Below are 15,167 nucleotides of genomic sequence, written 5' to 3'. Positions count from 1 at the left end.
CAATGCAACATTTTGCCTATGGCAAGGTCCATGAGACGGTGGCATGGTCTGGATTGGATGACGCATGCATGATGGACTTAGTTAAGAAAAAAAATTGTGCCCTTGATATTACTAGTTATAGTTTTTGATATAATGGTAGGTGCTTGATCCTAAATGCACATCATACATCAATATATTATTTGTACAGTAACTAAATTTATCCGTGGTGACAATAATATGCAATATATTATATATGTCACACTAAATTTATTGTATCGTACTTTACCCACTATAACAATAAAATAAGTAGATTTTATCTGTTATTGAATGCAGAAAGAAATGTTAGATAGTACTGCAAAGGAGATGGTGAGAGATGCAATTATTCGAAAGCTTGACATCAAAATCATGTTATCTTCTTCAAACACATTTCGTATTACAGAGTTGGGATGTTCAATTGGACCAAACACTTTTAGTGCAATGCAACATGTTGTAGAAGCTTTAAAGGAAAAATACCAAAATAATATTCTTGAATTTCAAATATTCTTCAATGATCATGTCACCAATGATTTCAACACCCTCTTTCGATCACTACCTATTGATCGATCCTACTATGCATTTGGAGTTCCAGGATCTTTTCATGGTAGATTATTTCCATCGTGATCAATACATTTTGCTCATTGTTCTACTTCTATACATTGGTTATCTAAGATTCCAAAAGAGTTGTTAGATGAGAAATCTCCATCATGGAACAAGGGTTTGATTCATTATATAGGTGCTTCAAATATTGAAGTAATGAATGCATATGTTGCTCAATTTGAAAAGGACATGGAGATGTTCTTCAATGCAAGAGCTGAGGAAATTGTTCCTGGTGGAATGATGGTTCTAATTTCACCACAATTAAGTGAACATCTCTTGAAATTTTTCGGTTCTAGTTTTATGGATTTGGTGAACGAGGTAGGTATTTAAATTACTTAGTACTTCATCCATTTCAATTTGTTTGTTTGGTTAACCTTTTAATTTCAACTTTCCTTTTTGATACAGTCAGCGTATTTTTAGTTTAACACCAAAAGATTCAAACATTTTCTTTACTTTTTTGAACTTCGTATCAAATAACAATCAGACAAACAAATTGAAACAGAAGAACTAGTTAGATATAGCCATACATTTATAATAATTGAGGTTTCTTTCTTCTTTTTTTTCCACAGGGTAAGTTAGATGAGTCTTTAGTTAACTCATTTAATGTGCCAGTGTATTTTCCCTCAATTGAAGACATGACTGAAGTGGTGGAGAAAAATGATTGTTTTAGCATAGAGAAATTAGAGTTAACATATCCCAATTCAAAGCTTGTGGATGAGGCTGATGCAAAGACTTTGATCATAAACCTAAGAGCTGTTTTGGAAGGACTTTTCATCAATAATTTTGGGAGTAAAATAGCAAAAGAAGCTTTTACAAGGATTATTCTCAAAAGTGATGAAATTTTAGTATGGATGAAAATAAATTATAAGAAAGCATGCCAATTATTTATCACTTTAAAGCGTAAATGAATTTATATGGAGGAATGTACTATATATATTATATAACTCGATTCTATCGAGTGATGTGATATATCTAATGTACACTTGTAGGCTTGTAATTTTTTATCCTTCCTTCTACACTATTTCAGCATTAAATGTTATGTTTGGGATTAATCTTTGTCATTTTGATTTTCATTCAATTTTAGTATGTTTAGTTTGAAAAAAATGAAAATCATTAAAGTGTCATATTTTTAGGATTTAAATTTTTTTGATATTTTTACTGACTCTCTTTAAAAAAAAGTAAAATAAAAAAGAGAGCCAATAATCTTTTGCCACTTGGCGTGAAGATTTCATCTTATCCATGTCTAACAAACTTTATATAATGGTACATAAAATGTAATGCAATGCACATATAATTTGTTGATTACTTATGGAAGGCATTTTTGTCTATAAATACTTACACATTTGAAATAAACTGATGAATCGGATTTGTTGGTTCGTCTGGTTCACATATTAGTTATACATATGAACTATAATACAAGAGACTTTGTTGTTTCAATTATAAGAGTCGTCATTAAATTATTTATTTTTCATATATTGCATATTTATATAATAAAATTACGATGATTTATCTGAATAACTTTTATCCCTTTGAAAAAAACAACAACATAAAATTTAGTATTTTTTATTAATAATTTATAATATTGTATGTAAACAATATATAAAAATTTTGACTCCTTAGAATTTTCGGGCCTAAATCAATTGCTTTAATGATTTCCCCTTTAAGTCGCCTCTTCAAAAGAGGATCTTATTGGGACTCGTGCATTGAGTACCTACTGGAATATACATGGTCAAATAATAACATAGGTAAATAAGGATGCTAAAGGAACAAAACAATATATGTAGTGATAAAATTAATTATACTAGAGTAGAAGTAACAAATTTATCAGAATTCAGTATCTTCGATTCAAATTATGTAATTATCTTACAAAATTCATTTACAATGTACAAATTAAATTAAAATTCGTAAATTTTAAATTCTGAATCCGTCTAAGGTGAAAAAAAAAGAAGAAGAATATTAGCCAAAATGACAACATCTTTGCCCATGAATGATGGTAATAGTGCTTATAGCTACTACAATAACTCCCAACGGCAGGTATTAATTTAATTTAATTTAATTTCTTCAATTTAAATTTTTAAAAAAACATTTATTAACAAAATTTATTAATGTTATTTATTATTTTCTTCTTCTGCTATCTATTATTCATGTGTATGTAGTGTTAGTTTAGGATTTCTTTGAGTTTGAATGTTTTTTCACTGATTTAGTTTTGAAATTTGTTTGCAATTGCACATTCATGATTTACAAATTCGTTGATCTCTTTAACTTTTAAATAAAATTAAAAAAAGAAGAAGAAATTGAAGCTAGTAAAGCTAGATGAAAATTTCATTGAGAATGAAGATATTTTTTTCTTTTGGTTGTAGATGGCAGGCTCTTCAACATATATCAATGGAGGTTTTGGAGAAGATGGGAAGTAGGTATTTTAATAAAGAAGAAAATTCAAATTGTCAGTGCCACGTGTCATTTTTACACTAGTTTGGGGGTGTATTTTTACTTCTCCACGCACCTATAAAATGTGAGAACACAACTGTTATGAAAATGGATCAAAAGTGTTTAATTATTGCGAGTTGAAATAGTTCCATGGGGTAATAGGACGCTCACAAACTTTAGGTGTCTTTTTGAAAATTCAGGACAACTTCAGATGTCATTTTATGTCTTTTCTCTCATTTGGCTAATGCTAATTAATAATATGCTTAATAATCTTTTTTTCTTTAAGTTTTTCTTGATCAGTGTTTTCTCCACACATGCATGCATTTTTTTCTTTGAATTTTTTTGCATTGTTCAACTCCACACTTTATCAAATAAGGTCTTGTTTGGCAAGGAAAAGCCAAAGAAGAAGAAATCTCAAAAGTACACGTTTCATTTTACCATTGGTGATGTTATCCATTAGGTGGAATAATTAATAAGAAAAATAATCTAGGATTTCTTAGGTAATTGTATTGGCGATAGAAAGATCTTTTTAACAAAATAGGCTTGTGTATATGTAATCTATCGATATTGTATAAATAGTTATGTAGTGTGTCAATATTGTATAAGTAGTATAAAATTGTGTATATATAACTATGCATATACAATATTAATACATTGCACCCGTAATTAATATTAGACTAAAAATCAATATTTGTCACGACCCAAAAATAGATGTGATGACACTTGCCTATTCCTACCAAGACAAGTCAGCCTCAATCCAAACGAAAAGAAAGAAATGCGGAAAACAGTAAAATTAAGAACAAGATAAAGCGGCAAAACTTATTCTTCTATTAAAACCCTTAGAATCTGGTTGTCACGTGTACAGACTACTAAATACATCAGTACAAAATTAAGAAATAAATACAAGTTTCAATCTTTGTTTCTCAAATAGAACAAAGGGTAAGAAAAGGAAAAAGAGGGCCCGCCGAATGACAAACAACTACCTCTTCAAGTCCTTGACAAGCCTCGAGATCGAAGACAGAGAAAAAGATCACGCGGGTCCGGGCTCGAAACCTACACAAGTGTAGAAGCAAGAGGCGAGTACCAACAACACGGTACCCAACAAGCAACCTACTAAACAAAACAACTAGCTAGAAAAAAAAATACCCCCAACTCTCCAACCGAACCTCCTCAAACTACAACCTGCACAGAAAGCAATCCAACCTAGCAATCCTACAATACACAGCTCACAGGCGCAAAATTCTCAATTCAGTAACCACAATTCAACAATTAAATTAATCAAATAAGTCAACCTCAAAGTTAGGTAGTTCAGTCACACGCAACAAGTACATCAACCTCAAATATCAAGCAAGTTACACATAAACAATAAATACATCAAGTCACAATAATCAATCTCTTGCCGGAATCATTTCCCGTCGTCTTTATAACAATTGCCGAAAATGACCTTGGCATATTAACACTCGTTGGTAATGACCTCAATCAAATCACACTCGCCGACAAAGACCTTAGCATAATAACACTTGCCGGCAAAGACCTCGGCCTCATAATCATCACATGTCTCATCATGGTGTCCAACGATCAAGGCACACAAGCAATATCACACCACATAGAAGAGACAACAAATTATACAATTCAAGTCCACAATCATGTTTTCATGTATTTCATCAATCAATTGATAAGGGTTACATTAAGGCAAACCACATCATCATGTTCAACGCATAACTTTTTTCATTTCAACCCTTTTTTGTTCATTTAGATGTAACAAGTGGACAATTTAGCTCTTTACCTCATCTCCATAACTCCCAATACACAAACAACAAAGAAAGCATACGAATTTAACTAGAATACAAGGTGTAGGAAGCCACTTGCACAATCACTCCAATAGTTGAGTCTTCCCCTTCCGAACCACTTCCAAAGCAACACAATCAATGCACAAACAAGTATTCACAATAAATTTTTGGAAACAACAATACTCACATAAATTCTCTTGAAAAGTGGGCCAATCAACACAAAACTCATTCTAAAATTATGGTTTGAATTCGGAAAATAATTCTTGAAAATATTACTTAAGGCTTTAGGAAATCATTAGGGAAAATCATTTCGAAAATGGACTTAAAATCAGTTCATAAACTCATTTCTACTTCAAAACTCAAGTTCATGAAGAACCCCCAATTAATCAACCAAAAAACTTGATTTAAACTCCTAAATTCAATACTAATAGTGGGTAATCAAAGATTTAGAGTTAAGAAACGTTACCCAACAATTTTATCTAGATAACCCCACTTGAAATCGCCTCTACCGAGTTCTCAAAGCTCCAAAAAATGAAAATGGGGAAGGAACCCCTAAATTTGGGTTTAACACAGTCAGGGGTCCTCCACGAACGCTGACCCCTCCCAGCGAACGCGACAGGTCTCCCGCAAGTGCGGAGGTCAACACTTTGACCTCCCGGGAACGCGGTCGAAACTTCACGAACACGAGGTTCACACCCCTTCCCCTCTGTGAACGCGCCAAGAGCTCCGCGAGCGCGGAGGGTTGCACCAGAACACAAAAAAATCAGCCAACTAAAAAATCATCGAAAGATTCATCGGGATTCGTTCAGAACCCCATAAACACAAACCACTTATGCAAATCAATTATACTCGATGTTCTGATCTCAATGGAACCGTCAAAACATGAATCTGAGGTCTCCTTGACCCGACATGCATGAAAACCACAAAAGACTCTCAACGCCTAAAAAACCTAAAACAAGCTCGGGACCTCTCAAAAATCAACCAAGACCTCACCTAGGCCTAAAATCACCCCCTGAATCCAACTGAACTCTCAGAATTACGATCCGAACATCCGAACCCCGAATGTTGACCAAAGTTAACCCAAAGTCTAATTTCTTCCCTTACTTCTAGGCTTCTATTGTTTTCCTCTAATCTACCTTTCTATTTTCTTTCCATAATTTTAGGCTTCTATTTTCCCTCTTTAATTGTTTCTAAAACAATATGCACAACTACAAGTTTAGAATTAACAATAATTATTGTTATTCATTTTAATTATAAAATATGGAAAAATTGTTGAGTATATTTTAATTTTTTGAACTACATGCTCCACCTTCTTTGTATGGAATTACATATTTTCTCATCCAAACTACATAACAAGTAACTGTTGTATATTTATAAAGTTGAAATAAATTGGTGACATGATCATTGAAGAATATTTAGAATTCAAGAGTATTATTTGTGGAATTTATGACTTGGTATAAGTAGTTGTCCTTTAGAGCTTTTACAATATGTTACATTGAGTTAAAAGTGTTTGTCCCAACAACATTCCAACTTTGTGATGAATAATTTGTTTGAAGAAGATAAAATGATCTTAATATTAAAATACGTAATGTGTCACATAAATATTATTTCAACCCTATTTTCTTAGTTATAGATTAAGTTCTTATAAGTCAAGATATGTTTAATTAGTAGTAATTGACAAACATAGGTACTATTAAATACATAATAGTTATTATGTTTGTCTGATAATAAATTTTCAGATGGCTAAAACGTAAAAGTTAATATAAAACCTAAAAGCTAATGCATATACACTAATATACACAAGAGTTAAATATTTCTTGATAATATTCTCTAAAAGAAAGAATATATTAGTTCATGTGTATAACTAGTATTATATTTTCTTGTTCCAATTTATATCCTTTTGTATTAGTTTGTTTCAAAGAGAACATTATCCTTCTATAATAAGACATAATTAAACTTTAGAAATTCTCCTTTTACCTTAAGGTTTGTTTTAAACCATAAATTTTAAAAGTGTTCATTTCTTTTTTAATGGCTTAATTGTATGTCAAATTAAACGTACTACATAAATTGAAACAAAAAAAAGTACGAACATAAATAATGGATCAGAACAAAAAAGTCCGATCCACTTCCATGGAAATAGTCCACATAATTAATATCACCTCTAATATAGGTGTATAATCGATTAATTTCTAATAAAAAAATTCAACAATTATACTGACAATTCATTTAATCGTCTCTCTTGATATTCTTAATCTGAGGTAAAAATTATTAATTTTTACAAAATTTGTTTCGCTGAAAAATCAGGTGCATAAACTATTTAAATTATTCTATAAATATGAGTAATATAAACACGCATCGGAAAAAAAATATTCAAGTTCTATCGTCAGATTATATATATATATATATATATATATCCACGCTTTGTCTAACGAGGATTTGCTTGTAAAGAAAAAGTCAAAGAATTATGAAGTGATAATTCAAATAATACATTTGGAAAATAAGATTGATAATGACTTTATAACTACTTATATATATATATGGTGTATACATATCATTCATTATTATTTATCGTAAAAGCAATTTTGCATTGTAATTTATCTGTATAACTAGTAAGTGAACCAATAAATCCACGACAACCATCAAAATCCGATAAGTGCAAAAAAAAGTACTCCACATAATGTCAAAAATATAACTAAAAATAAATTAAAAATCCTATTCATCATGTCAAATTTACGATAAGTGCAAAAAGGTCATAAAAGAGAAGAAAACAAATAATTCGATAGCTTGTAAAATTATTGTCCACACTATTTGATGAAAGGAAAGGCACAATATTCTTTAATTTTTCCTTCGACTCATATTTAGGCTCTTCAATTTTGAACGTATATAAGTAGATCATATATATATATATATTATTTCTATTTAGAAAAGCCAAGAATAGACGATCAAGGGCATAATAGTAATTTCACTGCCAACATTGTGGCCAGATATTTTGAAAAGCAAGTATGGACAACCAAGGTAATTTCAAAGCTAACATTGTGGCCAGATATTTTGACTTTACTCATTACCATTACAATTCTAGCCATCCATCTCCTTCATCATTGTATCATTCTTCATCATTCTATATAAGTATGAGTCTCCCTGTACGACGACGGGAATTTTCGGTAACTGCTAAGTGTTTGCTGCTTATTTTAACACGCTCCGCCCCGCCTCGTGTAGTGCATTTTTTTTTTATAATCTTAATCTGCTCCACCGCCCTGCCCCGCATGAATTCACCCCGAGTAATACTTTTTTGTAATCTCAATTCGCTCCACTCCGCCCCGCATAAATATGCCCCTCACCCCATTCGTGCAAAATTCTTATTTGATCTTCATTTTTTTTGTTTAATCACGTAAACAAATATACAACATCACATTATATATATATATATATATATATATCTTTGCACCCAAACCTCAAACAAAGAAATTATGTTTTAGTTTATTCCTTGATTTTATTTTTCTTTTACATAAATTTTGATATATTAATAGTATCCAATTTTCATAATTCAACTTTGTGAACAATGCCTCACTGAAATTAGCAATAATACTTCATTTTTCACTTGACCGTCTAAATCAAGAAAAAAAAAACAATCAATTTATCATAGTACTAATCAAAACAAATACTTCAAATTGTAGATTGAGTATATTTTCCTGTTGATCTATTAATACTAATGTGATAATAAACTTCAATTATAGACGAGAAAACTTCAATTTCACTATGTCTTACACCCACCCCATACTCACTCTGCACCGTTTCATTGTTATCCCTATTTCTAATCAATGGTTGTCGAGAAAATAATTGATCACACCATTAATGATGCATCTACTATTGGTCATTTATAATTACTCCCTTTGTCCCTAATTACTTGTCCACTTTTAAATTGACAAACCTAAGAAAACAATAATTGACATAGTGAGTTTATCATTTTACCCTTATTAATTATGAAGTGGATGAATTAAAAATTTAAGATATTCAAGAACTTCTACCTTTTTCAAAGTAATTAATTGAGGGTGTAATAAGTATAAAAAAAATTGTCATTTCTTGATTTGTAGACAAGTAATTAGAGACATCTAAAAAAGAAAATGTGGACAAGTAATTAGAGACAGATGAAATATTTATTATATAAATAAATATATAAATGTAATTGTATTCTCATATATTAACTATATATCGTACTTCAATATCTAATAGTATGACATTCTCATCATGAATATATAATAGACACATTTAACAACTGGAGTATATAATATGCAACAATTAATAGATTTTGAATTTATATGTGATTTAATCATATGTATAATCATTATCTTTTTATTTTTTAAATTTCATATAAAAATATTATATCATTTTCAACTTTTACAATATTAGATCTTTAATAAAACTACATGTTAGGTCCGTGCTTAGCACGGGCAAGAACTATCTAGTGTATATATATATATATATATATTATCTGAAATAGTACACACAAAACATCATACAAAACACACATGTCTATTTGTACATATATAAAATTTAAAAATATAAATATCAATTAAAGTCAAATTAAACGGCACTTTTATATATCATGCAAAAAAGAAATTTGGCTATTTAATGCATATGCTTATCTAGAGTTTAACTTTATATGGCCGACAGTGAGAAAAATTTGGTGGCTAAAAAAATGTATTCGTAAAAAAGATATTTTATCTTGAAAATAAAATATAATAATAATTTAATAGTATAAAAATATTTAATGTATACTTTTAAGTTTGATTTTGATAATTTTTTGTCTGATAAATTGATAATCATAATTTGTTCGTCATATGATAAAGGATATGCGACTTTGATTTTTAAAAAATATCTAAATTATATCATACTAACACTTTAAACATGTAAAAATATTTAAAATTAAAAAAAATAAGAAAGTACAAATAATTTCATTTTTTAATTTAGTTACACCAAAAGGACATTTTAATCAAAATAAGATAGTCAAAGTTCCGATGTTTAAACAATTAGTTCAAAAAATGAATCACCTCGGATAATTTATTGGATTGTCAATAAAAGTAGATTATATACACAACTGCAGTCAGATCTAGCTCTCAATAACATAATAACAATCACCTTCATAACAACACTTCACTATATATAAAAGTCAAACATTTTAAAAATCAATGTTTTATGTTATGTTTTACCTCTCTGTAACATTTTTAAAAAATCTATAACAACAATATCTGTTTTGCTTTTCTTAACTAGAGATTTCGTGTTCGAGCTTTAAGCATGAAAAAATCATAGTACGGAGTGCTTCATCCGAATAGACCCATACGCAGCGCAAATTCAAAATAATTGGGCTCAAAAGAATAAATCTTTCTCGCACATCCAGTCATTGATTTCCCTTTCTCTCTGCTCAAAATGTCATAACTAATATTGAGTGTTATAATTCGCAATAAATTTGCAAAATGTAAGACAATTACTTATATTTATAGCTGAATATCAAAAGCTTATCTATAAATATTTTCTCATTCAAACTACGTAACAAAATGTCACAAATTTTCTCATTCAAAATACATAACAAGTATTTTTTTTAAAAATATTTACAAAGCTGTTTAATTCGCTATGTAAAGCATAATATAAGATATTAGCAAGGGTAAGCAATGTTATTATTACTCACTTTAATTTCAAAATACGAAAAGTCATTGAGTATATTATAATTCGTGATCGGATCTTCTTTTCTGATAGTAATATTAAATATAGCTTTGTTTAAATAGCTTTTGCACTTATACTAAATGAACGGTAATGATTTAGGTTACAAAGTGAAGCACCCACAACCTACATATCTTGAATCTGCCACTGTCAAGGTTAGTAGGTAGTGTAATATTATCTTACTTAGGATGGTTGATGTTTGTCATTAGCATTATACTAGTATTATTGTAGTTCTTATTTCTGATATTTTGATTGTCACACTATTTTGTGTTACTTGGTATAATTTCATCATTGTTTCTGTCTCTTTTATATCTTGATTATTTGCTACACTTGAGTTTAGAGTTTTTCGAAAATAATATCTCTATTTCCACAAAATAATAATAAAATCTACGTATATTATACTTTTTTTAGATCTCACTTATAAAACTTTATTGAGTAAATTAATAATTGTTATTGTGTATGAACTCTTCAAACATCAAATTAAGTAATGTTACAGTTGAAATTAGGAGTGCAAACAAGTTTGTAATATAAGAACAAAACAAATATCTCCAATAGTCCAATAACCAAAAGTTATATTCCACACATTTACTCATGATTCATTATTATTCATGTACAAAAATAATCATCCATTATAAATAATAGGCACGTGATGACTAATATGTGAACCAAATAAGTTGATAATAAATCTACTGGGTAAATGGAAATGATCCACAGATCTAATTGTCTAAAATTAGGAAATATCCAATCATAGTATGGACCTTTCAAAATCAAATTCATGATATATAGAAAAGTCCAAGTCATGTAATAATTGAAATAGGGACAAGTGCTAATAAATTGTAATTATATATATAAGAAGAGACAAATATATCTCCAATAATTCAAAGTTATAATTATCCACACAATTCCATTTACTGATAATCAATAAAGCGGATTTGGCTCCCCTCCATTATCCTTTTCCTCCATTTCGTCAAGTACAAATCTAGATGAGAGACATGTGTACTATTTAATTGTTAAATGTCAAGATTATATTACATTAACTAGTATCATAACCATAATTAAGGAATACGTTTTGAACAAATAATTTCTTAACTTTGGTAAGAAAAATATTCCTACAAATCTTAGAACCGTTTAATTTCATTTTTTATTTCTATATTCAAATATTAATATTGTACATTATTTATTCGCTTCCTATGCTAGCAAATTTATTCTTGAAATATTAGGTTGAGAAATTTTAAAAATAAAAGGAAGAATTATCATTAATGATAGAAATCATATAATAAAAATGGGAAGTAAAAAATGCATTAGAATTACAAATGTGAAAGTATAAAAAAAAATTCTTTTTAAAACGTAAAATAAAAGAAAACATCAATTTAAAAGCAAAATATTTTGTAAGACTACTGTTAGGCTAAACAAATTAAACGTTATTAAGTTCATGTTCCATAATTTTAATATTTAAATATAAAAATATAAAATGAAATTAATGATATAAATATATGGATACGAAAAATTGAGAAGAATTAATTATTCTTACTAAATTTGGAGAGAATTTTTTCAAAAACATATTCACTTAACTATGGTTATGATATTAGTTAATGCAATATAATCTTGACATTTAATAATTAAATAGTACACATGTCTCTCACCTAGATGTCCCATTTAACACGTGTTTATGGATCCTCCAATTGTTTCATTCAAATGGTTAACTGTAGTATATGACAACTTGAAGCTATTATTCAATCAAATTAATGCATGGTAGGTGCGGTGTTCTGATGGAACAGTAATTTTAAATTTAATTATTCATTTTTATCAAATTAACATACTTTGCCGATGGGTTAGCCATAGTAATGGCCTATTACAATTGTATTTGACAAGGGAAAAAAATATTAAAAATTAGATATGACGAGATGGTGGTTGTAAGGAGATATTGTTATAATTTATAAATGATATTCATAAAATCAGATTCAGGATTGTGACATAACTACAATTTTGAATAATAGTTAATACTATCCTCTTTGACCTTTATAGTTCGTCATAAAAGAAAATGTCACCTTCTTATAATTAGAAACAATTTAACATTAAAATCCTTTTTTCACCCTTAATGAAATGAATCTCAATCGCACAAATATCACCAAGAGCTCCGCAAACGCGGAGGGTTGCACCAGAACACAGAAAAACCAGCCAACTTAAAAATCATTGAAAGATTCATCGGGATTCGTTCGAAACCCCATAAATACAAAATACTTATGCAAATCAATTATACTCAATGTTCCATACTCAATGAAACCGTCAAAACATGAATCTGAGGTTTCCTTGACTCGACATCCGTGAAAACCACAAGAAACTAACTCAATCCCTAAAAAAGCTAAAACAAGCTCGGGACCTCTCAAAATCAACCAAGACCTCACTTAGGCCTAAAATCATCTCCCGAATCCAACGGAACTCTCAAAATTCCGATACGAGCATCCAAACCCCAAATGTTGACCAAGTTAACCCAAAGGCTAAAATTTCCACATAATTTCATAACTTAGGACTTCAAATCCTTAAAAAGACTCGGAGTCAAAATCGATAACTCTCACGGATTTCACATTTCTAGACTAATGGAATCGACATAATTCCATTTTGACACTCAAAAGTCCAAAAGACCCCAAAAACCACTCTTTTAACAACTTAGCCTTTAAAACTCACAAACTTACCAAATTCTCAACTTTTAACTCAAAGTTCAAAACCAACCATTTAAACTCAATAAAAAATGACTCGGAGTCGATAACGGGAGGGGAAAAATGGAAAATTCATGAAGCTTTCCTAAAATGACAGACCGGGTCATTACAATATTTCTAATACATTATCACCTTATATCTTGATTATATTTGTGTGGTTTACATTGTTATTGAAGTGTTTTGATCCTATTAGATGTTTTTATGTAAATTTGCATGAGGAAAATTGAAGCGAACGAAGCCAAAAGAGACCAGCACACATCACATGCAATCACATATTAGGGTAGGGGGCGGATCTACGTAGAGCTTTGTAGGCTTCACAACCCCCCCCCCCCCCCCCCCCCCCNNNNCCCCCCCCCCCCCCCCCAAATTTTAGGCTTCTATTTTCCCTCTTTTATAGTTTCTAAAACAATATGCACAACTACAAGTTTAGAATTAACAATAATTATTGTTATTTATTTAATTATTAAATATGGAAAATTGTTGAGTATATATTTTAATTTTTTGAACTACATGCTCCACCTTCTTTGTATGGAATTACAAATTTTCTCATCCAAACTACATAACAAGTAACTTTTGTATATTTATAAAGTTGAAATAAATTGGTGACATGATCATTGAAGAATATTTAGAATTCAGGAATATTATTTGTGGAATTTATGACTCGGTATATGTACTTGTCCTTTAGAGCTTTTACAATATGTTACATTGAGTTAAAAGTGTTTGGCCCAACAGAATATTCCAACTTTGTGATGCGTAATTTGTTTGAAGAAGATAAAATACTCTTAATATTAAAATATGTAACGTGTCACATAAATATTATTTCAACCCTATTTTCTTAGTTATAGTTTAAGTTCTTATAAATCAAGATATGTTTAATTAGTAGTAATTGACAAACGTAGGTACTAGTAAATACATAATAGTTATTCAAGTTCTATCATCAGATTGGATATATATGGATGTGGATGTTGCACCGTCCAAATCCATGCTTTGTCTAACGAGGATTTGCTTGTAAGAAAAAGTCAAAGAATTATGAAGTGATAATTCAAATAATACATTTGGAAAATAAGATTGATAATGGCTTCATAACTACTTTTATATATATATATATACTAGTAAAGAAAGCCCGGGTGCTGTCCGGGCCCAACATTAATAAAGTTACATTGTTACTCTCTCCGTCCCATATTAGATGAGAATCTTACTAAAAAAAAATTTTTCCATATTATTTGAGCACTTATTAAATTAGGATAGAATTAATTAATTCTTTTCCATTTTACCCTACAATTAATATGACCATTCCTATATTGTATGTGTATTTTTTGTAACTCATTTCAATGTGCATTGATATAAACAAAGGGTAAAATGGTGAAGTCTTCCAATGTATTAATGATTTCTTAATCACCGTGTAAAGTTGAAAGTGCCCATCTAATATGGGACGGAGAGAGTATAGTTTATGTATTGTTATAAAATTAGTAAAGATTGTTATAATATATTTTGCTCATAAGTGAGCTAATATAAAAACTTATTTGTCATTTGTCTTTTTAATTTCAATTTCAAATAGCAAATAAATGTACCGATAAGATTGAGGGTAGAAATGAAACATATCTTTCTAAATTTAAGTAAAAATAAACAGAGTAGAAGTAACATTAGGGTTATCGATAGGACGATTCATTCGGTTATTTTTAAAAAAATTATATCATTCAATTTTTCGGCTATTTTATAATGTATAACCAAAATTAAAATTTTAAAATCATCCCAATCCTAATTTATGTGACACAAGCAGTACAAAAATTAGTCTTTTTTTTTTTTTCTTGTAGATATTTTAAGTTATTATTTATTGTAAATTATAGTACTTTTTATTAAAGTTTTTAATAACATATGTTACTTTTTATGTTTGAGAGTTAAA

General features: G+C 29.4%; 1 pseudogene; it reads left to right on the top strand.

The window, feature by feature from the left end:
• The first annotated feature begins 306 nt into the window (after positions 1–306).
• Positions 307–1,523, top strand: LOC125877814 (loganic acid O-methyltransferase-like; annotated as a pseudogene).
• Positions 1,524–15,167: the final 13,644 nt, after the last annotated feature.

The sequence above is a fragment of the Solanum stenotomum genome, chromosome 9, assembly GCF_019186545.1.
Source record: "Solanum stenotomum isolate F172 chromosome 9, ASM1918654v1, whole genome shotgun sequence".
NCBI lineage: Eukaryota > Viridiplantae > Streptophyta > Magnoliopsida > Solanales > Solanaceae > Solanum > Solanum stenotomum.
This window is presented reverse-complemented; position numbering and strand designations above follow the sequence as displayed.